This window comes from Rhinolophus sinicus, chromosome 16, assembly GCF_057876585.1.
Source record: "Rhinolophus sinicus isolate RSI-liver-muscle chromosome 16, RSI-T2T, whole genome shotgun sequence".
NCBI lineage: Eukaryota > Metazoa > Chordata > Mammalia > Chiroptera > Rhinolophidae > Rhinolophus > Rhinolophus sinicus.
The window spans coordinates 79894165-79920343 of NC_142516.1; the positions used below are offsets into that span (position 1 = coordinate 79894165).

General features: G+C 53.9%; 1 protein-coding gene across 5 annotated transcripts in view; it reads right to left on the reverse strand.

Moving 5' to 3' along the window:
* Window positions 1–26179, reverse strand: part of LOC109435722 (semaphorin-4D) — a 95333-nt gene that overhangs the window by 54751 nt on the left and 14403 nt on the right. For 2 of the 5 annotated variants that reach the window (XM_074330200.2, XM_074330201.2), the window contains 2 exons: window positions 11279–11330; window positions 7980–8076 (listed from right to left, as the gene is read on the reverse strand). The exons of 2 other annotated variants lie outside the window; for them this stretch is intronic. The gene's annotated coding sequence lies outside the window, so the exon portion shown is untranslated. The remainder of the gene's footprint in view (window positions 1–7979; window positions 8077–11278; window positions 11331–26179) is intronic. One more of the 5 variants, XM_074330203.2, reaches the window with a different exon arrangement.

Consider the following 26179-nt stretch of genomic DNA (forward strand, 5'->3'; position numbering starts at 1 on the left):
GCAGGACGCCATCACCTGGGAGGAGGGACATGGGAGCAGCTCCTGGTGAGACTAGCAGCGTTCCCCACAGTCCCCGCTTGTTTAAATGCCTCTCATCCCTCCTGGACAAATCGTGCAGGCTACAGACACAGATTGTCACAGGTGAGGCTGGTGGGCTCCTGTGTTACTACTGCCCCCGCCCCGGCCAGGGAACCCCAACAGCCGTGTGTCTTTCCCTCCCCTGCCGGCCACAGCCTCTGGACCTCCACTCGGTACACCTCCCTCATGTGGCCAGGTTCATGGTGAATGGGACAGAGGCGGGAGCTGCCCAACACCCACCGACAGCCCCCGGACGGACGGACAGATGTAGAAGGAGTGACTTGGATTTCAGTCTTTGAAGTGCAAACACCTCTGTGAGGAGCACTGGGCCTCCCTTGCTGGGTCCAGCAACAGAGGAGGAATTTCAGGGAAGCCAGGCGCCTGCAGGGTCTCAGAGCAGTGAGGCGCCGTTGGCAAGGAGAGGAAGGGCAGGAGCCAGCCTGGCCGCTGCCCTCTACTGTGGCTGAAATACAGAGTCCAGGACAAAACTTGGAAAGAAATGAGTTTCTCTTCAGCAGGCACCACAGCAAGCAAAGAATCAGGACCACCCCCACCCCAACCCCCGCTGTCAATACACATGTAAAGGTTATAGATCCTGCAACCGAGAAAGGAATCAAACCAGACCCTGCCCACCCTCCTCACCCTCTTCCAAGAGGAAACAGAAAGACCACCGGGCACAGACCCTGGGTCAACGGTGGGATCTGGTTCATGTGCGCCACAGACCTCTATCCCCAGGTATACCAAGCACCATCCGCGACCCCTGGAAAACAGCCACTGACATGGCTACTCCCCAAGTCTAGATGGCCAGAGACACCCAAGACAACATGCTTCCAAGTGGGCAGACGCCAGTCCTGACCAGCACCAGCTGCTCCCCACAAGGGGCCTGCTCTGTCCTCCCCCTCTTCCCCAGGGGGCCTGCTCTGTCCTCCTCCCTCCTCCCCAGGGGGCCTGCTCTGTCCTCCCCCTCCTCCCCAGGGGGCCTGCTCTGTCCTCCCCCTCCTCCCCAGGGGGCCTGCTCTGTCCTCCCCCTCCTCCCCAGGGGGGTCTGCTCTGTCCTCCCCCTCCTCCCCAGGGGGCCTGCTCTGTCCTCCTCCCTCCTCCCCAGGGGGCCTGCTCTGTCCTCCCCCTCCTCCCCAGGGGGCCTGCTTTGTCCTCCTCCCTCCTCCCCAGGGGGGTCTGCTCTGTCCTCCCCCTCCTCCCCAGGGGGCCTGCTCTGTCCTCCCCCTCCTCCCCAGGGGGCCTGCTCTGTCCTCCCCCTCCTCCCCAGGGGGCCTGCTCTGTCCTCCCCCTCCTCCCCAGGGGGCCTGCTCTGTCCTCCCCCTCCTCCCCAGGGGGCCTGCTCTGTCCTCCTCCCTCCTCCCCAGGGGGGTCTGCTCTGTCCTCCCCCTCCTCCCCAGGGGGCCTGCTCTGTCCTCCTCCCTCCTCCCCAGGGGGCCTGCTCTGTCCTCCCCCCTCCTCCTAAGGGGGCCTGCTCTGTCCTCCCCCTCCTCCTAAGGGGGCCTGCTCTGTCCTCCCCCTCCTCCCCAGGGGGCCTGCTCTGTCCTCCCCCTCCTCCCCAGGGGGCCTGCTCTGTCCTCCCCCTCCTCCCCAGGGGGCCTGCTCTGTCCTCCTCCCTCCTCCCCAGGGGGGTCTGCTCTGTCCTCCCCCTCCTCCCCAGGGGGCCTGCTCTGTCCTCCTCCCTCCTCCCCAGGGGGCCTGCTCTGTCCTCCCCCCTCCTCCTAAGGGGGCCTGCTCTGTCCTCCCCCTCCTCCCAAGGGGGCCTGCTCTGTCCTCCCCCTCCTCCCCAGGGGGCCTGCTCTGTCCTCCCCCTCCTCCCCAGGGGGCCTGCTCTGTCCTCCCCCTCCTCCCCAGGGGGCCTGCTCTGTCCTCCCCCTCCTCCCCAGGGGGGTCTGCTCTGTCCTCCCCCTCCTCCCCAGGGGGCCTGCTCTGTCCTCCTCCCTCCTCCCCAGGGGGCCTGCTCTGTCCTCCCCCTCCTCCCCAGGGGGCCTGCTTTGTCCTCCTCCCTCCTCCCCAGGGGGGTCTGCTCTGTCCTCCCCCTCCTCCCCAGGGGGCCTGCTCTGTCCTCCCCCTCCTCCCCAGGGGGCCTGCTCTGTCCTCCCCCTCCTCCCCAGGGGGCCTGCTCTGTCCTCCCCCTCCTCCCCAGGGGGCCTGCTCTGTCCTCCCCCTCCTCCCCAGGGGGCCTGCTCTGTCCTCCCCCTCCTCCCCAGGGGGCCTGCTCTGTCCTCCTCCCTCCTCCCCAGGGGGGTCTGCTCTGTCCTCCCCCTCCTCCCCAGGGGGCCTGCTCTGTCCTCCTCCCTCCTCCCCAGGGGGCCTGCTCTGTCCTCCCCCCTCCTCCTAAGGGGGCCTGCTCTGTCCTCCCCCTCCTCCTAAGGGGGCCTGCTCTGTCCTCCCCCTCCTCCCCAGGGGGCCTGCTCTGTCCTCCCCCTCCTCCCCAGGGGGCCTGCTCTGTCCTCCCCCCTCCTCCCCAGGGGGCCTGCTCTGTCCTCCCCCCTCCTCCCCAGGGGGCCTGCTCTGTCCTCCCCCCTCCTCCCCAGGGGGCCTGCTCTGTCCTCCCCCTCCTCCCCAGGGGGCCTGCTCTGTCCTCCCCCCTCCTCCCCAGGGGGCCTGCTCTGTCCTCCCCCCTCCTCCCCAGGGGGCCTGCTCTGTCCTCCTCCCTCCTCCCCAGGGGGCCTGCTCTGTCCTCCCCCTCCTCCTAAGGGGGCCTGCTCTGTCCTCCCCCCTCCTCCCCAGGGGGCCTGCTCTGTCCTCCCCCTCCTCCTAAGGGGGCCTGCTCCTCATCCTCCCCCCTCCTCCCCACGGGACCTAGTCCCTGTCCTCCCCCCTCCTCCCCATGGGGCCTGCGCCCCCTCCTCTCCCCTCCTCTCCATGGGGCCTGCTCTGTCCTCCTCCCACAGGGAGGCTCCCAGTTCACCTTCCACTGACCTCAGAGCAGAGGTACTACAGTCCGGTTATTCCTGCAGAGCCTCCAGTCACACAGGTGTCTGTGAGACAAATGAGCCTGCTCTGCAAAGAGCATCCTGGACCTCACCTGCCCATGACTGCCACCTGTAAAGCAGGCTGGGCCACCAGCCGCTGCCAAAGGAGGACCTGCTCAGGGCACAGAGTGACTGGACAGCCCCAGGCCTACAGCACCTACACCCACCCACCCCGCCCCACCTCACCTCTGCTGAGGCTGACTTCCTTCTGTATGTGAGCCTGTTAGTTGTCAGTCCTGGGTGGGGCTGAGTGTATGAACCTCAAGGTACACCTCCTCCTGCAGGGTGGGTAGGGCCAGGGCCACCACAGGGTAAGTCCTGACCTCACTGGGCTCCCAGCGTGGGTGGGGCCAGTCCAGCTTGGGCAGCACAGCAGGAGCTCAGGCACAGAGGGCATCTGGGGGACATAGAGGGTATCTGGGGACACAAAATGCTGCCTGAGAGAGCCTGAGAGAATGCCCAGATGTGAGCTCCTGAGGGTAACCAAGGTCAGACAGGGGGTATGTGCATACAACATTTGCACATGCCAAAGGTACACGTACCCCACTATATACATGCACCCCCCACCATGCACACATACACCCCACCCCCCCCCACGGACAGAGTGAGAGCTCACATGCCCAGAGGAAACTCACGGCAACACCAAGGTGGAGCCAGTGCAATGTGTCTCTTTTCACTCCCCCGATAACTTGCTGTGTAGTAGTGCCTTATTCCTTAGACACTACTATTTCACTTGTTTAACAACCTTTTAAAATTCTGCATGCACGGAGGCATAATTTTACTGAGCGCGATGGTCTTTATGTCCTGCCTCACCTGGCCCACCCTCCCACTGCCCCACACCTTCCTCCTCAATGCCCCAGCAGCTCAGCCATCGTGCGTCCTCCCAAGTCCTCCTGTGCCCAGTAAACACACGTGAACACGCATAAGCCATGAGTGCAGTACAGGAGTGGTCCTGTCACACGTCACAGCACAGGTGGGGTGCTCCCTCCCAGCTACCGAAACACACTCACAGCTGCTGCCACCAGGACGATGCTGGCACATGGACAACAAGCCACTGGGATGGAATGCAGAATCCCCGAAAAGAACCAATTTACGTGAGACCAAAAAAACCACAGCTCAATTCATTTGGTCAAAGGATGGATTATTGAATAGTTGGTGCTGCCACACAGGAAGGAAATAAAATTGGACTCCCCTCCCTCAAACATCTCATTCCATATTAAGCAAAAGCATCTAGACATGCTTAAGAAATGAATTCAAGTCCACAAAACAATAAAATGCCTGCCAGGAAATCCATGGACAGCCATGCCATCCTCCTAACACACACAGGTACCCAGGTACCCAGAGGACAAAGAAGAGACATATTTGACTGTAAGATAATTTAATCGTGATGGCAAATGACAAATTAATAAAAGAATTGGGAATAAATGTTTTCAAGGCAGAAGAGAACCACCAATACCTGTAACAAATAAACAGCCACTACAAATGGGCAATGGAGGGAGAGACATCCTGAGAGAAAGATGGACAAAGAACACAGACAAGCCATAGATGGAAGAACACAAACCGATGGGGATCTTCAAGCAAAGATTCTAAACTCACCAGGATCCAGGGAAACACAGGTCGGGGAGCAAAGCTGCAGCTCTGCCCTCCCAGACGACGTGGAAAGACCCTCAGCCCACTGCTGAGGCAGCACGCTGGGACGAGGACGAGCTGTTAGACCTCATCGAAAACTAATGTGGCAAGATCTATAAAACCAGGCATGTGCCCTGGCCCAGCAGTGCCACGCACTGAACAGCGGCCCTGTGCTTGCGGCCAGGGTATTTACAGTAGCACTGTTTACACTGGCTCTTCTTTTCCTGTGGCAGCTCTAACAAATGCCCACAAACTGGGTGGCTTAGAACAACAGAAATCTATTCTCTCTCAGCTCTGGGGGTCAAAAGTCTGAAATCCATTGCACTGGGCTGAAATCAAGGTGTCAGCAGGGCTGGCTCCCTCTGGAGACTTTGGAAAACTCTTCTTGCCTCTTCCAGCTTCTGGTGGCTGCTGGCATTCCTTGGTTTTTGGCTACTGTGTTAGTCAGGGTCCCCGGAGAAAATAAGTCAATAGAATGTGGATATACAGAGAAAGAGTCATTCTCATGAGTCAGATCATGTGGTCATAGAGGCTGACAAGCCCTGAGAGCTGTAGTCGGCAAGCTGGAGACCCCGGGGAGTTCACAGTGTAAGTTCCAGCTCGAGCCCAAATCTGAAGGCAGGAGAGGACAGTGTCCCAGCTCAGAGGCAGCCAGACAGACAGGGAATTCTCCCTTCCCCTGGCTTTCTGCTCTATTCAGGCCCTCCACTGATTGGATGAGGCCCACCCACACTGGGGAGGGCATCTACTTTACTCAGTCTACAGACTCAAATGCTCATCTCATCCAGAAACACCCCTCACATACACACCCAGAATCATGTCTGACCAGGAAACTGGGTGCCATGTGGCGCAGCCAAACTGCCACACAAAACCAACCGTCACGCCCACACCACTCACCTCTGATCCCATCTGCACACCATCTTCTCCTCTTGCCTAAATCTCCTCCTGCCTCCCTGTCATGAGGGCACTTGTGATGGCACTTAGGGGCCACCACATAACCCAGGATCACCTATCTCAAGATTCTTAACTGAATCACATCTGCAAAGACTCTACTTCTAGATAAGGTGATACTCAGAGGTGCCAGGGATTAGACCCGCCTACTTTGGGGCCATTCTTCAGCCTATCAGGGACCGAAAAACCAATCCTGGAGCCCAAATTAGTGGCTCTGAGGGGGACGGCTCCAAGCTCATAACGGAGCCCTGCCTGTTTGGTCATCAGCCTCCCCTGCCCATATGGCCAAGACGACGGGACACATCTGTCTCCGTGATGAATGCAAGAGGGCCTCTTGGATTTGAGTGAGGACAGGAGGCAAACTCTGCTGCCCACAGCATTTTCCTGTAAAAATGAGTGTCCCACTTTGGCACAAAGTTGTGCGGCCCTGCCTTTTCAACAACGCAGCAAAACGATGTGATGTAGGTGTAGAGTGCTCTTAGGAAGCTTGCACGGGGGGAGGGAGGTGCCCCTTCCTAAACCTACCTTCTCTCCCCAAACCGTGCTGCGATGAGCTGTGGCCCGCATGGGTGGGTTCTGCTTGCCTATACCCCAACCCCGCCTCCAAATGCCTTAGCGCCCAGCCCCTCAGAGCACCCCGCGGGCCCAGCTCACACCCCAAGACTCATGTCCCTGCATGTCACCCATCCTCTACTTCCCACGCAGCCATCTGTCTGAGTGTCCCATCCATCAAGGGCCCTCTCACCCGAGCAGCCTGGCAGCTACGGGAACCACACCCCTCTCACCCCTTGTATGCCTTTGTCCTTGTCCCTCCAACTGGGATGGAGGGTCCCTGAGGGCCAGGCCTATTCTGTGCCCCGCACCCAACCTCAGCTGCTGGATGCATGAATGAGGCCCATTCCCAGGACAGGCAGCCCGTCTTCTGCCCTCTGGGAGACTCAGTACCCCAGCAGGGACTCACCCCTGGGGCTATTCCTCACGTCTCCAACTCCAGGGTCTCCTCCTGCCACACTTCATGTGTCCCCAAACCTCGCTGTCCACCTCCCAAGGACCAGATGCCTCCCAGACAGCCTGAGGGGACTGGTCCACACATGGACGCCCTCATCCTTCCAGGTGCTCAGCCAAAACCTCAGCGCACCCTCGACCCCCACCCCACCCCAGATCCAGCATGGCAGCAAGTCCCCTTGGCTCCACCTTCCAATTAATACCCAATCAGGTCATCCTCCCACCCCCACTGCTGCACCGAGGTCTGCACTACCACCCTTTCCAGGACCACCTCAAAGTGTCTTAATGGGGCTGCCTGCACCCCCCATAGTCCATTCTCCCTAGAAGCCTGCAATCTTGTCCAAACCCTCAGCTCCCAGGCCTCCCATCTGAGCATCCCCCGCCAAGAGGCTTACACTCCCCCACCCCCTCACCCCCCCAAGAACCAAGGCATGCTCCTGCCTGAGGACCTTTGCACCTGCTACTACATCTACCTGGAACTCTCCTCTCCAAACTCAGGCCCAGCTCCTGTCTTTCTACCACCAACTGCCCCTTCTCGGCGAGGCCTCCCGCTGTCCCTACTCCACTTGCGTTGTCCCCTTTGCACCCACCACATCTCCCTCCTACCTGACTTACTGATCCTGTTTGCAGGCTGTCTTCCCCGACACTAGAATGCTCTCTCCACACCGAGAACCCGGTGCCCAGAGAGTGCCAGGTGGAGGCAGGGAGTTCCGTGTACTGTGGAGACATGGGCCTGAGCAACCTGGCCCTTCCCCAGTGTCATGAGAGAGCTGGTGCTTGCTGACCTCTGCCATGCCAAGTTCTCAAGGGCTGGGCCTGCCCTGAGGGCTACTGCACCACCCGGGCTCCATGTGCACAGTCAGAAAGCAGCAGGCCAGACCCGACACCCCAGGCCAGTGCACAGGCATGAAAAAGAGCCAGATGCACCAGAAAGGCATTTCATGAAAGGCTCGTTTCACTGGCTCACCCATGTGCATGACAGCATCACCACATGCCCACTCTTTTCAGAGAAAAAGGGGCCTTTGTGGGCTATAAATAGCCTGGCCAGATGTGGGAATGCCTGTGGGTCTCTTCCCGGGACTCTGTGTGTGCCCCACAGCTGCACCAACAGCAGACCCAGCAGCTGCGACTGCACGTCAGGCAGGAGAGGGTTAACCAGTGCTGCCTGCTCCACTGGGACCAGGCAGTGGTTCATCCGAGCCCGGTGGGCAGCAGCCTCCGTTCACCACCCCGTGCAGGACACGGCTGTGAGCGGAAAATGCACTGCAGTCTCTTCGCGCACAGAAAACAGGGCGACAGACGCGGGGACCACAGGGAGCCTTTCAGGAGGGGCATACTCACCAAAGCAGAATGCTGAGTTCCCGTGCAGGACAAACACAGTCTGAGCAGGGCACCCACGTCTTTGATAAGTAAGGCCCAGCAGTCTGTGAGTAATGGTCTGCAGAAATGCAAAACACAGAAGCACTTAGGGTGGATTTGAAGGTACTCTCAAAGCCTCCCAGCCCCCAGGCCAGGCCTTGGGGGAGGGGGAGCTCAAAGGCAGAGGGCACCCAAGAAACATCTAGGTCTGTGCTTCCGACAGAAGCACCAGGTGAGCCGCACATGCGAGCCCCATGTGTGATGTCAGCTGCTCCTAGAAGTTCTGTTCAGAGAGTAAAAACACACAGGTGAAATCGTAATAATGTGTTTTATTTAATCCAATACAAATCCAGAGCAGAATCGCTCTGACACATAAGCAACAGAGTCAGGAACGGGCTACTCCGCAGTCCCCTGCCTCCGTCTGGGCCCAGGCCTCCCGCCTGCTGTGTTTACACTCGCAGTGCTGCTGGGCTCTGGGCAGCCACATATAGACCACTCTGCCCTGGGTGGCAGCCACAGCTCTGGACAGAATGGGTCTAAAGCACGAACCAGCAGCATCACCACGTGTGGCTCTGCTGCAGGAGCCAGTGTGGGTCCAAGTGCGGCTGAAGGTGTGCAAGCTTCTGCTCACTGTAAATGGACCTGACAAGGTCAGAGTTGAGTGCCTGCTACGGACGGAGGTCCTGGGCAGCAGCACTCTGCCCATCTCAGGCCTGGTTCCTCGAAGCCCCGTCCTCAGCAGGCGACAGAGCGCCAGTGCCCGTGGGTATCTCATGAGGGACTGACCCAGGGGCCGCCCCTGGGTGGCTGGATACTGCTCGGGCTCTGTGTTCTGTCATGGCAGCTTCCGGACACATTGCTGTGCTCAGGCCCGTCAGAGACCTGCTGCCCCTGTAACATAACCCGCCCGAAGGCTCTGAGATGTTTGGCTCACACTTTGCATCGATCGGCACTGAGGATAAAGTCAGTGTGTGGTTTTTACATCCGTGAGTCATGGACTTTCAGTCCCGCATGGCAGTCTTCACAGCTCAGACCACTCACCACTGGTCAGAGCGGCGCCCACAGGACCCTGACCCTCTTGGGGGGTGGTCCTGGGTGGCTGCCCAGGTGACAGCCTCACAGGGCTGCAGCAGGGCCTCTGACACATGAAGAAGTAATTAACTCCCTTTTTAGTGTCCTTTAATTGCATCTACAATCGTCCTACTCTCAGTTCAGCAAGACAGTGAAGGCCGCTTGCTGAAAATAAAGCTGCCACCCATGGACAGGTATGTCCCATCTCACACCCACGGAGCCCCTGCTGCTGGGGACTATTCTGGCACTGGGCCGCTTTAAAGCCTCACGGATGTTAAAGACCAGGCAGCACCGAAGCAACAGCCCTCAGAGGAGGTCCCTGTCTGTGCTCAGTGCTCGGCATAAGCATGTCGGGCAGGCACGAGTTTGGATCTCAGAGAAAAAACATCAGGGGTGAGACATACAATTATACCTGTCACTCTCCAGCTCCTAGACAGATGTCCACTGAACCCCATTCTTGGAGGCCACAGAGACCCTCCCGGCCCTTCCTGTTCCACACTTCGGGGAAGGTCGCTGGCAGGTGATGGCCCTGCAGTGGCACCCCCAGCACCCCGACCAGGCCGTGCCTCGAGGCCAGGCCTCCCAGACCGCTTGGTCCCTGCTCTCAGGAGGATGCGTGATCCCCACGGCCAGCGACTCGCAGAGGCCATCCTTGGTTCAGGCAGTGTCCCCAGGACTCTCATCATAGAGACAGATGGGCCCATAGTGGCAACCGAAGGATGAACTGCTCTGTCCCCATGCAAAGAACCCACTGGAAGTGACGTAACACTTCCATATGAACCACTTCCCACTGGAAAAAGTGATCCCTTAAAGAACTTGGTTTTTAATGCAAGTTCTAGAATGTATTTTTTAATCTGCCTAAGCATTTCTTTTTAAATTGCCTTTTATAAGCACATTACTTACCATGTTTCCCCGAAAATAATACCGAGTCTTGTATTAATTTTTGCTCCAAAAGACACATTAGGGCTTATGTTCAGGGGATGTCATCCTGAAAAATCATGCTAGGGCTTATTTTCCAGTTAGGTCTTCGGGGAAACACGGTATCTCGTGAAGGTAAAGCCATGAGGAGCTTCCTAACAGGGGAAGGTTGGGCAGGGCTCTGAGGGCCAGGGGTAGGGCACCATGGCCCAGGAGCTCAGGAACCAAACACCAAACACCCTCTCCTTGAAAACAATTCAGTCGGCACGATGGGCTTTCTGGAGAGGAGGCAGTAGCTGCAACACCCTACACACTGAAAACCTACGTCCTTCCTGGAAACTCCCTCTAATGCAGACACATCAGCACAAGCTTTTAATCCAGGTCTCTGGGACAAGCTGCAAATGGCTACGGGCCGGGCCTGAAGTGGCCTGAAGTGGCCATGTGCCCTCCCAGCTCTGGGTGTGACTGACAGGTGCACCCCCAGCCAGCACCCTCATACCCGATGCTTCCAACACCCTCCTCACTGCCACATTCAAAGTTGCCAGGAACGGTCCCAGCCATTTTCCTAGCTCTTCTGGAAGCCAATTCTTTGGCTGCTGTCCCCCAACCCAAACAGAGACCGGCTCCCTCTGCAGCCCTCCTCTTCTGGCTCAATCAGAAATCAGAGTAAGTAAACTCTACAGAAGCTCGCGAAGTGCCACCCTTGGCCCCTGAGCTTAAGATGGTCCCTCCTGGGCCGCAGCAGGCACCTGGAAACAGCAGGTGCCTAGGGACAGCCAGTCAGAGTTTCCAACCCCAGCTTAAGTCTGACCGCCACCCACAGCAGCTACAGGGTGTGAGGTTGAAGGACCCTGGGCTTGACCCGCCTCACTGGTTGCTGACCCCACACAGGAACTGGCACTGAAGGAGGTGATGGACAGAAAGACAGGAGGCTTGGAGCCTGCGTGCACCCTCACACTGAGTGGTGGTCCCACTCTGCACCCTGCCCCTGCCCTTCCTGACCACTGGACACCCACCTATGGGCCTGCACCCAGCATCGCCTCGCGGGGCCTTCTGCCCTTCCCACAATGAGGCACCTGCATCCTCTGTGGCTGCAGCCTGCCAGGTGGACTGTGAATACTCGGGCAGAGCTTTCTGAAACCCACCTTCCCTCTCTGCTCCCAAATCACCTGGCTCCTGGAGGTAAGGAACAGACAGAGCTGCTGTGTGATGGGGCAGACTGCCTCCCACGAGACCTGCTCAGGAGTCAGTTCTAAAAGACCCACACTCCGCAGGCAGACTGTATCCCATACCTGATGAGTGGTGTGGAGGCAGCTTCTCCGTGCTGTCTGGTGATGGCAGAGTCTGAGATAGTGAGAAAAGGGGATGATTAGCTGGGCAAACCGTGAGCCAGAACCCTTTACCCACTTCCCCTCAGCTCCCCAGACTAAATGGCTTGGCCACTCCACAGGCCAAGCAAGTCACAGGGTGTAGCTCACCTGGCCTGAACTGGGAGTGGAGGGTGTTGTCTGCACCCCGATTCCGTCCACACCCCCTCCTAGTTCCCAGTTCATGTGACACACGAATGCTGAGTGCAAGCTCCTGGGGGCACGGAGGGAGTCAGGGCGGGTCAGGCCTTGCCTGCAATGGTGTGAGCAGTAATCGAGTCACAGTACACAATCATCTGTTCTCACAAAGCTTCCAAAGCCGTCCCTAACTTAGAACCACGTAGTAAGAAAAGGCTGGGGTTCGAGATTAGTATTTCGACAACACTTAACTTTTGAAACGAATTACAGACTTGAAAATCAAAATCAGAAGAGGAAGCGGGGGGGAGGGAGGAGGAGGGTCAAAGAGAGAACAAAGAAAGGAAGAAACCTCAAAGCTACCAGAATTTGTGAGGGTTTTTAATAACCTTAAAAGGAGGGCAGGCCTGCTAAACACTGCACAGCTCAGGGCCACAGAGAAGCGTGAGCGCCAAGCTGAGGAAACCCTTGGCAAGGGCGCCTTCCTTCCCCCCACAGGCTCGTGGCCTCTGTGGGGAGGCAGGGAGCACCCCGAGCCCCTAACACAGTCCCCGGTGCAGCGCCTACACACCCCTGTAGATGGCCAGTGACCCCAATCCTATCCCCAGAATGGCTCCTGTGTGTGGCATGTCCTTCCCATCTGTCACAGCCCAGCTCAAATGCCGTCTCCCCTAAAGGGAGACCTTTAGCAGCAAATCCCCACAGGAAAGGCCTGGCCAGGGCAGCCCAGCTGAGGTTTCAGGACTGAGGTGGCTGGAACACAAGGATCATCCAGGGCAATGACGGGTCAACCACTCGGTCAGACCCGTGGGGCTGTGCAAGCGCTCCCCACAGGTTCCTGCTTGGCAGCCCTGCCTGTGCCTGGCCCTGTGCGTGGCAGTTAGGACATGCATATTCCTGTGTTCCAGAAAGGGCGCACTGCACATGACTGAGATGCACAGAAGCGCCCCGCCCCCCTCACCTAGGACAAGGCCACACAGTGCCCACACAATGGAAAAGCCAGCCCTTGAGACATGACACACAGCACGAGGGATGCTGTGTGCGGAGGAGTCTCCCTCTAGCATGGGCAGGGCTCCGTGGGACCACTGAAGCAGGGCACAGCTACGTGCGTGTGCCCAGGACCCTGCTCCCTAGCTCCTGCAGGGACCCCCCCCAGCACCGGGCGGTGCTCAAAGTCACGCAGAGGCGCTGCTGCTGAACTGGTCATGGCTCTCCTGAACGCTGAACAGTCTCTTTTCTGAAAATGTTACAACCAATGTGTGAAATGAAATGGGCTTCTCACTGGTAATCAGAAAAATACAAAGTAAAGCAAGGTGCCATTCTCCCCTTACAGAATTAACAAAGCAAAAAGGATAAGGCTCAATGGTGGTGAGGGGGTGTGAGCTCACACCACTGTTAACAGGAAGACTTTTCTAGAAGCAACGTGGTAAGGATGCCCCAGGACATTACAAAGGTCAGCACTACCTATGGGTAATGATGGGAAACAGGGACAGGTATTCACACAAAGTTCTCATCCCAGTAGACTCTCAATAGCATAAACAACCCCAAAGACAGAATCAAATAAATGAGGGTACACAAAGGACCACACTGGCACCGAGTTGTGGGTTTGTGTCCTTCTGGACATGTGATGTTGAGCAGACTGCCATGGTTCCGAGTCACACACACATCAGCCAACCAAGGAGTAGTGGTGACACCCACCACCTGCAGGAGACATGTTGGCACACGAGGAACCGTCAAAATAAACCTCTAAAAGCTGCATTCACCTGAGTTTTCTCCTACCCCGGAGAGTGGCATGTGGATAGAAACCTTGGAGTCCTGAGTGGTCTCGGGTCAGCATGTGTTTCTTCAGTTACAAATGAATTAACGGATTGGATTTAAGAGAAGGGCATGATGAGTTTTAGCAAACCGTGCTTCCTAGCGCTGGTTAAACTCCGTATGTGTTTAGAAAGGGAAGCTCCCAGGCTTTGCTGAGACCCAAACTGCAGAATGAGGAGCTGAAATCACTCTGTCTTCGCGAGACACCTCTGCACAGCCAGCGTGATGCAAATCCTGGACACTTGATTTCTCATGAGTATACATGTTGGGATGTCTCACTAACTTTACTCCAAAACTTAGACATGGTACCATGATAACATAGAAATTAAGATTAGCCGCATGTTATTTATGATAGGAAAACCCACAAAGCTGGCTTCTGAAGAGGAGGAGAGCCCCTGGCGGAAGTCGTTCCCATGCTCTTCCCTATGACAACACTGATGTCCGTGGCACCAAGTGACGTCTGAGAAGAGCGGGATGCTTTCCTTTGTGATGCCTACGTGATGCGAGAGCCCTGTTTTCTTTGCAAAAGGGATTGATTGGTAAGATGATGAAAGTGTATTAGATTTGAAGGAGTGAAAAAATGCCCCAAAATACCAGTCCACAGGAAACAACGAATGCCTATCACTCAAAACTACAAGCCAATGACAGTGAGTGGAAGTTGTCCACCGCCGTTTACAGAAGCAGAGTTGAAAATTCACTTGAAGCTCACACCAGCCATCTTTCGTGTGAACTATCCAGTCCTCTTCAGATAAGGGTTCATGTCTGTTCCCAGGGGCTACTTGGGGGCCTTCCATGATCCAAATCTTGTCCTTTCTCTTTCTGCTCAAGCTCACAACCACCTGTTTGTTGCTGCTGATTTTGGACAGCAGGGATGAGGTCCTTCCTTGAAAGGCAGAGGGAGCGGGAAAAGCCAGGGTCACCAAGGTCAGGGGTCACACCCACTGGTCCGGCCTGAGTGAGGGTCCCATGAAAACAACTAAGACTCAGGCTGGTTATAGGTTCAACCTTCACAAAGTGGACACTTTAAATGAAATCACACCTCCCTCTTGTGGTGCTAGGGGGTCCACAGCCCTGTGGGGACAAGCCAGGCTAAGTCCCAGCCATCACCACGGGGATTGAGATTGTTCTGTGGGTGAGGGTTCTGCTCCCTGCTGAGCTGACACTGACAACTATAATGCAAGCCTGTTGGCTCCAAATTGAATGGGATTTCTGTCTTTATTCAGTGAATTTCTGTTCTTGGCACTAGGCCTTCTCCACAGCTGGAAACATCTCACACGCTCACCACAGCCCTGGACACGCAAACATTAATCAGGGCCCAGAACCAGCCCCAGAAGATCACCTGTTTTCAATGTATCACCCAGCAAGCCCCCATTCTGGCACAGACAGGACCGGGCATGACCACATGTGAAGTGCTCACCCTGCCTTTAATGGCCAGATCCCCACTCTGAAAAGAACCTCAGCCCACTGCATCCCACGGAAGACAAACAGGAGGCAGCACCTGGGCCCCTGCACCCTGGCCTGTCCAGTGCAAAGGGCTGGTGGTTCAGCCAAGGGTGGGTGGTAGTTAGAAAGTCATTTTAAACATGACCATGTGCTAAAAATGTTATTTAACTCATTATTAATGAGGAACCAACGAGATGTTAAATCCCTTCAAAGGAGAAGCCAAAGAACCAACAAATGAAACGGAGTTGGCTGGCGGAGGAGTACTGGGGGTGACTGGCTAACGGGTACAGGGTTTCTTTTGGGGGTGATCAAAATGTCTTAGAACTGGATAGAAGTGGTGGTGGCACAACACAGTGAATGTACTAAATGCCACTAACTTGTTCACTGTAAAGTGGTTAATTTTGTTGTGTTAATTTCAGCTCAATTTAGAAAAAAAATGGAATAAAGGAATATTGAAATGAATTTCCAATGGGCACAAAACTGGCTTTTCCCACCGGAGGCAGTGAGCCCCACCCCCTGGACAGAACTCATTTGCATGTCTACAGACAAGACTGTTTGTGTGGCTATCCATTACTACAACCTCCAGAGCTCTAGGAAGACAGACAAATCCCACAGGCTCTAACCTCCCATCCAAAGGCCCTCACTCCAACGTCCAAGGTTGTAAGAGGAGAGAGGGAGCTGTGAAATTTAGGAGGAAAGGGGGCTGGGACCAGGTGATGGTGCAGCGTGTGATGAAGAGCCAAGTGCTGTCCAGAGAGACCCTGGGTTTCTAGAGGGAAGCAGGGTAGTGGGAGAGCTGGGAGCGAGGAGGAGGCTGGCCCCTGACAGAGTATGGAACTGAGGTCCCAAGCATCACCATCCAGCGAGAGGCCTACAGAGCCTTAGCAGCCCCTCCCGGAGTTCCCAACAGTGCTGCAGCGCCTGGGGCATGCACCAAGGGACCCAACACATAAAATGCTTACTGATAAGATGAAACAAAGAGTCCTTCTTAGTCAAACAAAAAACATGGTGACGCTCAGATCTGTCAAAAATAAGGACCGGTGTCACCAATTCACTTTCAGAAATGCCTTTTCTTTCTGCTCATCTACAATTCTTTCCATAGCTCCTTGAAAATCTCTCAGAACTCCTAACATCAGAGAGAAGGGCTGCCTCAAGCCTTCTCCTTCTTTGAGTAAAACCCCTGCTCTAGGAAGCCCAGGGTCTCCACACGACTTCCAGCAGGCGTGTACCTGCTCAGACAGGCTTCTCCTCTGGGGACCATTCTTCAGAGATCAGAGGTGTGACCGTTCTTTAGACGCCATTACCCAAGAGGCCGCCGAGAGACCAGTGAGGTCCCTTCTGTTCAGAACACCCACCGTGCCACATCGAGAGCATGTACTTCCGTCTGCAGGGAGCCACACTCAAGAAATGTCCATCTCAAGGCCTGAGTCAGTTACGTGTACACACAACTCCTCAAAGACAGCCAAACTGCATCCTTTCACTGCGATTAATGTGAGTAATCAATACTCAACTGGTCAGTCCTCAGGACGGCACATAGGAATGCAATCTGCAGGCCCAGTGGTCAGTGCTGTCAGCTGAGTTCTGTTCCTGTGTGAAGCTGTGGGCGGTGACGGCCAGGTCACAAGGATTCCTCCCTGGGTTCACGTGACAACGACAAATGTGAGCACCATGTCAATTACTGGAACCTTCTGCAAGGATGCCGCTCCATTCATTTCCACTGCCCTGTCATTACTGCATAACTGTTCGGTTCCAAGCCACAAGCTCTAGAAAGCATGGCTCCAAGAAAGTTTGGTTACTCTTTTACAAGCAATCAGAACAGAAACTAAAATGTTACCAACCTCCTGGAAAGAAACTGAATGATTAATCTGCAGGTTGTCATGGATGAAAACCCTCTGTGAAGAGAAGTGGGCACCTATCCTGACAGGCCCTGCCAACTATATGCCCCACGCCTGCCTCCTTCCTGGAAGCCATGCAAGGTCATGGTCACAGAAACCTCTTCCTGGACAAACATCTTTATGCACTTTCATGCCCTCTGTGCCCAGCTGCCCATCTTCTAAGACATCAGAACTGGGTGATGCTGTTGTCCCTCAGGGGGCACCCCAGGCCGGCACTGGGTTCCTAGAATTGAGCCCCAAAGGAAACAAGGGCTCCCAATGCTGAAAGGATGTACACCCAACCTCACTCAGTGGAAGGGCTGACTTCCGTTTCCCTCCTTTCTGTACTTGCTACAGTAAACACGTGTGACTTTAATAATGGGGGGGGGGGGCGGTGGGGATCACCTAGAAAGGCCACAGTTTTATCGATTGTTGCAAGGATGTGACTGCAGGGAGCATACCCCACACCCCACGTTTGGAAACAGCCTGAGCTGTCCCGGCACCTGGTGTTGGCGTCACCACACTTCACAGCCTACGACGGACGAGCAACAGAAGGACCGTATGAAGTACCATGGGACGGTGAGTCAGAGAGCAGCCAAAACGAGCAACGGGGGGTCACCGTGCCAGGCCTGGCATCCAAACAACTCTTCATCATTTGGGGAACTCCACGTCCCACAACTGCACCAGGGTTCGCACAGGACGGTGCTTCATTCTACCTGCAACATGGATTCCTGAATCCTTGTGCATTTGCAAAAACCTGTTTTCCTTCTATTGCTCATAAATTCCTCTCCTATTCTAGAGCCCAGAGTGACACCAATTTTTTAATTAAAGAAAGCAAAATTAACCTCACTTGAGAATTACTAAACTGACCGAAAGTTCCCCTCACCTAGGAAGATGCTACGATATCAGAGTGAGGAACTCCATGGTCTGAATGTCTGTGTCCACCCCAGATTCATCCGTTGAAATCCTAACCCACTGTGATGAGTTCTGGAGTGGGGCCTTTGGGAGGTGATTAGACCGTGCGAGTAGGGATGGGATCAGCACCTTAGAAAAGCGACCCTAGAGAGCCCCCATCACCGCTTCCGCCACGTGAGCACACTCTGAGAAGTCTGCAACCTGGCAGAGGGCCCTTACCTGACCCCGATCTCTAATTTCCAGCCTCTACACTGTAAGGATAAATGTGTGTTTATAAGCCACCCAGTCTGTCGTACTTTGTCACAGAACCATGAATGGACTAACACAGGAACCCAGATCCACAGCTCTGTCTTTCTAGGATTCACGATGAAGGAAGACCACGTATCACACAGACGGACATGCTGTCTACTATCTCCTATCTTCATCCCCGCCAGGTAAACCATGACCTAACAATCTCTGCTTAAACCTCTGACTGAAATGTGCCTCTCCGTTTGGCTTCGTTTACCAGGGTTTGTAAAGTTAAGTCGAATTGTGGCCTTTATCGGAGAAGAGGAAACATAAATAAGTCAGCACTACATATGCCACTCGGACTACCCTCCTTAAACATCATGAACAAGGGGTGGAATCTCTTCCACCCTGTAGGGAGACTCTCTCTGTGAGAAACTGCTCCTTGGCAGCAACCTGGCCCTTCTGCAAACTCGTGATGACCCGCTGGTGACTGGGGTGCCACGTAGTAACTTCCTACCTCTGGGCAACACAGGCTGCCCAGCAGCTTAAAAGGCTAATGCTGCTCCTAACACATCTCATTCGTGACTCCCTGGGGGACCTCGTGAGCCCAGGGCACCCGGCCCAGGGAGGGGGGCAACGCCCTGGGTGGTGCTGATCACCCTGTTTTGAAGACTGCCTTCAAACACTCGGTCTAATCCTTTCCCACTCCCAGGACCCGGAGTGAGGGGTGACCACTGCGGATCCACAGACGCCAGGGGACAATAAGAAAGTACTGCAAACAACTCTGTTCACAGTCAGCAACTTAGAAGGGACGATCCAATTTCCCAAAAACCAAAACTACCGAACTCATCCATGATGAAATTGGTCACCTGAACAATGCTGTCATTATTAAAGAGATTGAATTCATAGTCACAAACCTTCTGGAAAACATATCAACAAGCCCAGATGGTTTTACTAGCAAATTCTACTGAGCATTTAAGAAGTAACAACAATTCTACACAACATCTTGCAGAGAACAGAAGAGGAAGATGTTTCAAGTTCAATAAGGCCAGCGTCATCCTGACAGCAAAACCAGGCAGAGACAGCACATGAAGACTGCAGACCAACATGCCTCGTGAACACAGACGCAAAAATCCTCAACAACGTATCAGCAAATTGTACCGATATATAGAAATGGTACCCCACAACCAAATGGAGTTGATCCCAGAATGCAAGGCAAATGCAATTTGCAAAAATCAACACATGTAATCTACACATTAACAGCCTACAGAATAAAAACACACATGGGCGTATCAATTTATGCAGAAAAAGCATTTGAAAAAATACAGCATCCACTCATGATAAAACTTCTCAGCAAACTCGGAATAGAAGGTGCTCCCATGTCTGATAAAGAACGTATATAGAGAAACGCACAACTAACATGATACTCAGTGGGGGGCCACTGAATGCTTTTCCCAAGATGAGAGACAGGGCAGGATGCCCCTTCTCACTGCTTTTGTACTGGAGGCCTGGCTAGTGAATGAAGCAAGAAAAAGACATAAAGGGCATACAAATTAGCAAGGAGGAAGTAAACGGCCTTTCCACAGACATGATTCCAGATGTAAAAAATTCCGTGAGGAATTTTCAAGGACTCTACAAAAAAACAAAACAAAACAAAAAAAGCTCTTAGAACAAATGAGTTGAACAAAGTTACACGAACGTGATCAGCAATGTCAAATACGTCACCGTTCCATGTACTCTATCAACGTTTGGTCAATTGATAAACGGAACTTCATCACAATTACAACGTGATGCTCTGTGAAAGATCCCGTTCTGAGAATTAAAAGACAAGTTACAGACTGAGAGAAAATATTTGCTAATCACAATCTGACAAAGAAGTCAACAGGAAGAAAATAAACCACCCAATTAAAATATGAGCAAAAGAACTGAACAGACAGTTCACCGAGGTGGATATAAGGATGGCAAATAAGCACGACAATGTCATTAGCCACTAGGAAATGCAAATTAAAACCACAATGAGACACTGCACACAAATTAGAATGTCTAAAAACAACGCATTCATATCAAGTGTAGCTGAGGATGTAGAGAAAACGGAACTCTCACATGCTGTTGGTGAGAAATGTGAAAGGGGACCGCTAACCCGGAGAAGATTTTGGCAGTTTCTTATAAAGGGAAACACACACCCACCATGCAATCCAGCAACCCCACTCCCGGGTGTCCGCCGTGGGACAGGAACCATGTGTTCACAGAGAAGCCAACACTGGGACACGCATGCAGCTCCACATGAGGGGACAGCACACTACTCAGCCGTCAGAAGGAACCGACTGCTGGGACAGCGACAGCCGGAATGAGCCTCAGGGGTATTACGCTGAGAAGAGGCCAACCATGAAAGACTACCTACTGCATGACTCCGTTTATAGGACATTCTTGAAAAGGTAAACGACAGGGGGACACAGAGTGATCAGTAGTTGTATGTGCTTTAGGGTGAGGGGAGGGTGTGAACATACAGGATAGTTCAGAGCAGGTGTGGGGGCTGGAACTGTTCTGCATCCTGATGTGGAAGTGGTTACACAAATCTACATGTGTATTAAAACTCAGAGAACTGCACACCAAAATGATCATTTTTACTGTACATTAATTTAAATGTAAAGAGTAAAACGACTACACTAATTGGGTTGAAATGTTTTAAAAAACATCTTTACTTTTAGCCTTTGTCTCAAAAGGACAAATGCTGTGTAATTCCACTTCTAGGAGGTCCCTAGAGGAGTCAGATTCATAGAGACAGAGAGTAGGATGGTGGTGCCGCTGGGAAAGGGGGTGGGGCAGTTTCAGTTTGGATGATGAAAAGTGCTAGAGATGGCTAGTGGGGATGACGGCTGCACGACAATGTGAATGTACTTAATGCCACTGAACTGTGAACTTAGAGTGCTTAATTTTAAGTTATGTGTATTTTACCTCAACAAACACACTACCTTTATTCTTCATCAGAAAAGGAAATTTACAAAGCTGTATTAGTATAAAAATAAAACAATAAAAGGGAGTTTGAAAATCAAGAAGCTAAGACTTGAACTGCAGCACACTCTGTAGCTCCATCGCTACTCAGTGGGGCATGCATCATTCCAGACTTTCCCTGAGCATATTGTACACACAGGACAGGGTCTGTTCACACTGTGACCAGGAGTAAAAAAGAGCTCGCGAATCGATCTGTCCACACTGTGGGCTTTCAAAGAAGCATGCATTTGCTTCCCACTGGAGGCGACTGCAGAGTAAGTAAAAGCCACCCAGAGTCTGATGCAGCAGCTTGCATGTTTCGCCACACCTGAGACGACCAGAACCTCAGACACACACATGTAGACAGGGCTACAAAGACTCCAGGCCACTCAGTCAGGGACAGAAGTTGGGTCTCTCTTCCCCCTCCCAATCTTGACAACCACCCAGGGAAGGGCGGTTACAGCCCCAGTAGTGTTTCTGAATCCCTGGCAGCTGCACCATACAGTCCATGTTCCCAATTCAGAGATGTCCCAGCTGCTTTGTGGACGCATGGGGACCAGATTCTGGGCACGCATCTGCCCTTGTCCCCCAGCTGGTTGCCAAGAGACTCAACCCCAACGATGTCCAAATGCAAATTGCAGCTTCTAGACACCTGGCACCAATAGACACCGAAGATAAACACAATCTGACTCACTCACCCAGCTCTGTGCATCCCAAGCGTTGCAGCCATAATTAACCTTCGTTTAAACTCTGTGTTGGTGGTTGAGTCAAGAAATCACTGGCATTTTAATCCAAACAGGAACATCACAAAGATGAGGCTGGACAAATAAATGTGTCCCCGTTCTTCTAGCAATATTCCCTTGTATATACAGACGAAAGAACCAAGTAAATAATCTTTGTAAACTCCCACTAGCTTCTCTTTCTTCCTCTGTTAGGTCTCAAAGCGTTACATTTCCCTGCAGGACCGATGCTTGAGAACATGTGAACCATTTTTCTAAAACTATGTAGACTTTATTATCTCTTTTAAGATCTGTGATTCCAGAACATCCTGGCTGAGGACTGGGCTGAAAACATGGAAAATTATCAACACACTGCTTCCTAAGCCTCCTCCCGACGGACACATGTCCCTCAAAGAAGAGAAATAAGAAAGAATTTTTATTTTTCTTTCACTCGCATGTTCCTACTGGCCAAACCTTTCCGAAGCAAAAGGCCAGGCTGGTGCTGACCCAAGATTCTGGTCTCGGGTCTGTCACTGGTGAGGCCCACGGGGTCCTAGCTGTCTGGGCCCCAGGTGCCATGTCCGACCACCTTGGGAAGTTCTGGATGGCATTTCTGAGAGGAGCAGCCAGTGCTCCAGAAGCTGGGGGCAGGTGTGGAGCTGCCACACTGCTCTGGCACTCATCGCGTCAGCACGTCCCACCCCCCAGCACTACACCACCACCGGAAGTAGCTCTGTGGCGTTCCAACTGATGCTCCCTCAGCTGTCAGGCTCAGGGTGCCCACAACGGTCCCGCCGGCCCCTGCAAGAGGAACTGGTGCCAGGTGGACCAACAAGGAACACCAGGGCAGCCACAGACTCAGGCAGGTCCCACAGGCCTGTCCTTTCTAGGAAATAGTGAAAGCAGAGGCTTCACAGGAAACCTAAGGCGGGGCAGGTGGTGCCCTGCGCTGTGCCACGCAGTGTAGGGAGAGCAAGGCCAGGCCTGTGGTTCCGAGTTCCTAGTGACGGTCCTGAGCTCAGCCAGCTGGGAAGCACGAGACACATGCCGAGCGCAGGGCCAGGCCCAGAACCCCGACGTTCACTCCAGCTCCAACCCCCGGCACCCACGTCCGCCCAATGCCGACCCAGCACTGCCAGCCACCGCGCCCTGCAGCCTCTGGGAGCAGCCCACTCACCCATTCCGGCATTGATTCCCGCAAGCACACCTACTGGAAAGAGCAGAACCAGCTTCCTTTGTCAGTTCTGAGAACCTGCGATGCTCCTCCCTGCTTCTCTCCATGTATCTGCTGAGCACCCCGTTTCCAAACCCGTGCGCACGTTAGGCCAAGCCCGCCCCAGACAACACACTGCATTTCTTCTGTTTCACCATGATTATTTATCATCAAATTAGCAAGATGGCCAAAAGTCCCGATAAGCCTGTGCCAGGCGGACAGGAGGCCAACATTAGCGGCCCACAAGCCAGGGACAGGATGGCAAGACCAGGGCTGCACAGTTTTTTTCTTTCCCCAGAAAAAGAAAGCATCAGCGAGGCGGAGTACCAAGGCTTTCTGCTCATAAACACCTCCAGCACGTCCAAGTCAGGAAATGAAGACTTCTGGAGAGAGGACGACAGGACTCACGCCCAGAGGCACCTGGGGGTCACTCAGGCCTCCACATGGGGTCAGAGGCCACAGGAAGAGAGCAGCAGTGCCAACTGGGCACAGGTCAGTGAGTGTGGGGCTCAGCTCGCACAGGGCTGGAGCTGCGCCCCAGTTCCCTCAGAATGCAAAACCTGTCGGCTTCCTCCACACTGATGCCGGTCCCATGGCTTCCTGGACGAGCCAGAAGCCCCCCCTGCTTGGGGAGCACGTCACTGCTTGTCCTCACACAGCCCAGCAGGCTCACGCACCTTCCCTGCGGCCCACCTCAGGGTCCAGGCCTTGGCGCAAGGACCAGCGCTCTGCTTAATTCTACCTGGCCAGGTGCCAAGATACTTCGTCAAACACTATTCCAGAGGCTTCTGTGAAGGTCGTTTTGAATGATAGTAACATCTAAACCAGCAGACTGTATGCAAGTCTCCAGGCAGCCTGGGTCTCCCCTGCTGGCCTGCCCTGCAAACTTGGTCTCCTCCGTCATGTGAACCAAATTCTTAAAATAAATCCCCCCTCCCCCAGTTCTGTTTCTCTGGAGAAACTTAATACAATCAGGGACACAGCTTCTGAGAGGCCACCCAGCCTGGGCCACCCCTGCTACAGAGCAGAACCTCACTGTGGAGACAAGGCCCCCACCCCTGAGCATACGGCACCCCATGGAGGGTTCCAATGAAATGGCACATATGGTAATGATTGGGGACGACGCCCAGCATCTGGCTGGGACACACAGTTGACTTCCAGGAAAACGTGCCACATTACTTGTGGAAGCTCAAGGAATTATCGCTGTGCATTATCATTCTAGATAAGCGAGAAGAGTGGAGGATTTTATCATTTGGCTAAAAATACAGTTAAGACATAACGAAAACAGTTCTATAAGCCTCCTCCTGAGCAGAGACTACTAAATCCATGGAAGGCTTTTGTAATGCAGACCTTGAGCTGTGCTGCACACTGCTTTTCAGGAGCGTGCGTGCACATAAGCATGGCCTACTACGAATCCCAGCAGTTCTCTTTTTCAGCCCCACCGCTCACAGGGGCCATTGCACGTCCTAGGGGCCGGTGGCCAGGCTGGCATACCAAAGCTGACCAACGTCTGTCCAAGACTAATGATAACGAAAGGGCCTCGCTCCTCCGCGCACGCCGAACCCCCAGACAAGCCCCACAAATCAGGCAATGGTCCCACTCATCTCCAGTCTGAGTTCATTCACATCTATTGAAAAACTTACAGATAAAATGCTTTCTGATAGGCTTTTCTTTTTCAGAACACTTTAAAAATGAAATTCTTTCAATCAATAAAATTAGTAAAGAATAATCACGCGATTTATATTAACAAGGGTGAAGCCCAACGACAGGTACTCCAGGGGGAAAATACAAACAACCAACAAATCGCAAACAAGTGACCAGGAGACCTACGACTTCCTCTTTTCCTGATCACACTGGTGAGGACTAAACTCACCAGTGATGCCCAAGGGGGTGAGAAACGAGACTCCTGTGAGCTGGGAGCAGGCACAATGCTCTCCTGCCAACAGCACAGCCACTTGGGTCAAAACCGGAAACGCATACAGCCTTGACTCCAACATTTGATTCCAACATTCTTTCCCATAAAAACACTCACTGAGGTACGCCAAGGAAAATGGTGAAGGATGTGTCAGACGGGGGAGACACCCTAACTCCCACCGTGGGCTCAGGGACCCGGGGCGCAAGCCCTCCAAGAGCCGTGCCAGGCACGCCAGGCACGAAGAAAGCAAGCTGCAAAACCCTCCAGGTGCGACCACACCTTGGGGAAAGCACCACCGACGTGAGTCCTGTCAGGTGCATGCCCACGTGTGTCAGAAGACCTGCTCGTATGCCAGCCTCAAGGCTTTGACTCTTTACTCTCTTTATTTTCTAAACAATAAAAATGCCATTAAAATAAAGGAAAAGTTAGTCAGCATATCTGGCTTCCTGTTCACACTAAAGATTCAGGGAGTATTTTTGCAGAAACACTACTAAAAGAAAAGGCCTCACCGGCAGAGATAAAAACTCACATTAAAAGATAGAAGGCCCTTTCCTGTTTCCCCTCTGAGTCAATGCAAAATTATTTTTTGCAAAGCAGCAAGTTTCCACTGTGCCCTCATTTCTGTAACTTCCCACGAATGCAGAAAGCAGCCGCGGTTTCCATTTTCCTGCTGATAAAGCCACACCGAAACATACCCTGGAGAAGGTGAATGCCTGCCAGCCCCAGCCTGCCCTGCTCAGCCAGGGCAGCCTCGCCCCCACCCCATGAGGGTCTACTGCCTTCTCATGTACTGCAGTAGGTTGCAAAGCACGTCCACACTGGGCCTGTGGGCTATGACCGTATTTGGAAAAGGGGTCTTTGCAGGTGTAATTAACTAAAGATCATTAAGTTAGTATGAGATCATCCTGGATCATCCAAATGGGCCCTAAATCCAATGATAAGTGTCCTATGACACACAGACTCATGTGGTGACAGAGCAGAGACTGCAGTGATGCAGCCACCAGCCGAGGGCTGCCGGCAGCCAGCACATGCTGGCTTCAGGGGTCGGAAGGGTCCTTCCCAGAGCCCTGACAGGCAGCGTCACCTGTCAAGCATCACTTGACAGGCCCTGCCCACACCTTGACTTTGGACTTCTGGCCTTCAGAGCTGGGACAGCATGAATTTATGTTGCTCTAAGCCCCCAGTTTGCAATGTCTTGTTACGGCAGCCCCAGGACACATGTGTGTGCACCGTGATTCTAAGAGGTGAGAGCACGTGTCTTGCCTGGCCAGTTTGCCAAGAAGGCAGGAAGGCGTCCCTGCTACACAGACCATGAAAACGGGCAGAACAGAACTAAAGCCATCATCCTTCCCACACCATTGTGGCCTCCACCCACCCTCCCACCCAGCACCTGTGTCCTGGGCTACCCCGCCTGCCCCAACGCCCTGCCCACTCCCCAGGAGCCACTGCTTCTGTTCCAGTGACTCCTGCTGTGTAACCACACGTGCAGCCTAAACCCCTCACCAGGCTCATGGTCTTGCAGGCCAGGAGTCCCAGTGGGCTACTGCAAGGACACGCGTCTCTGCTCCAAAGTCTGAG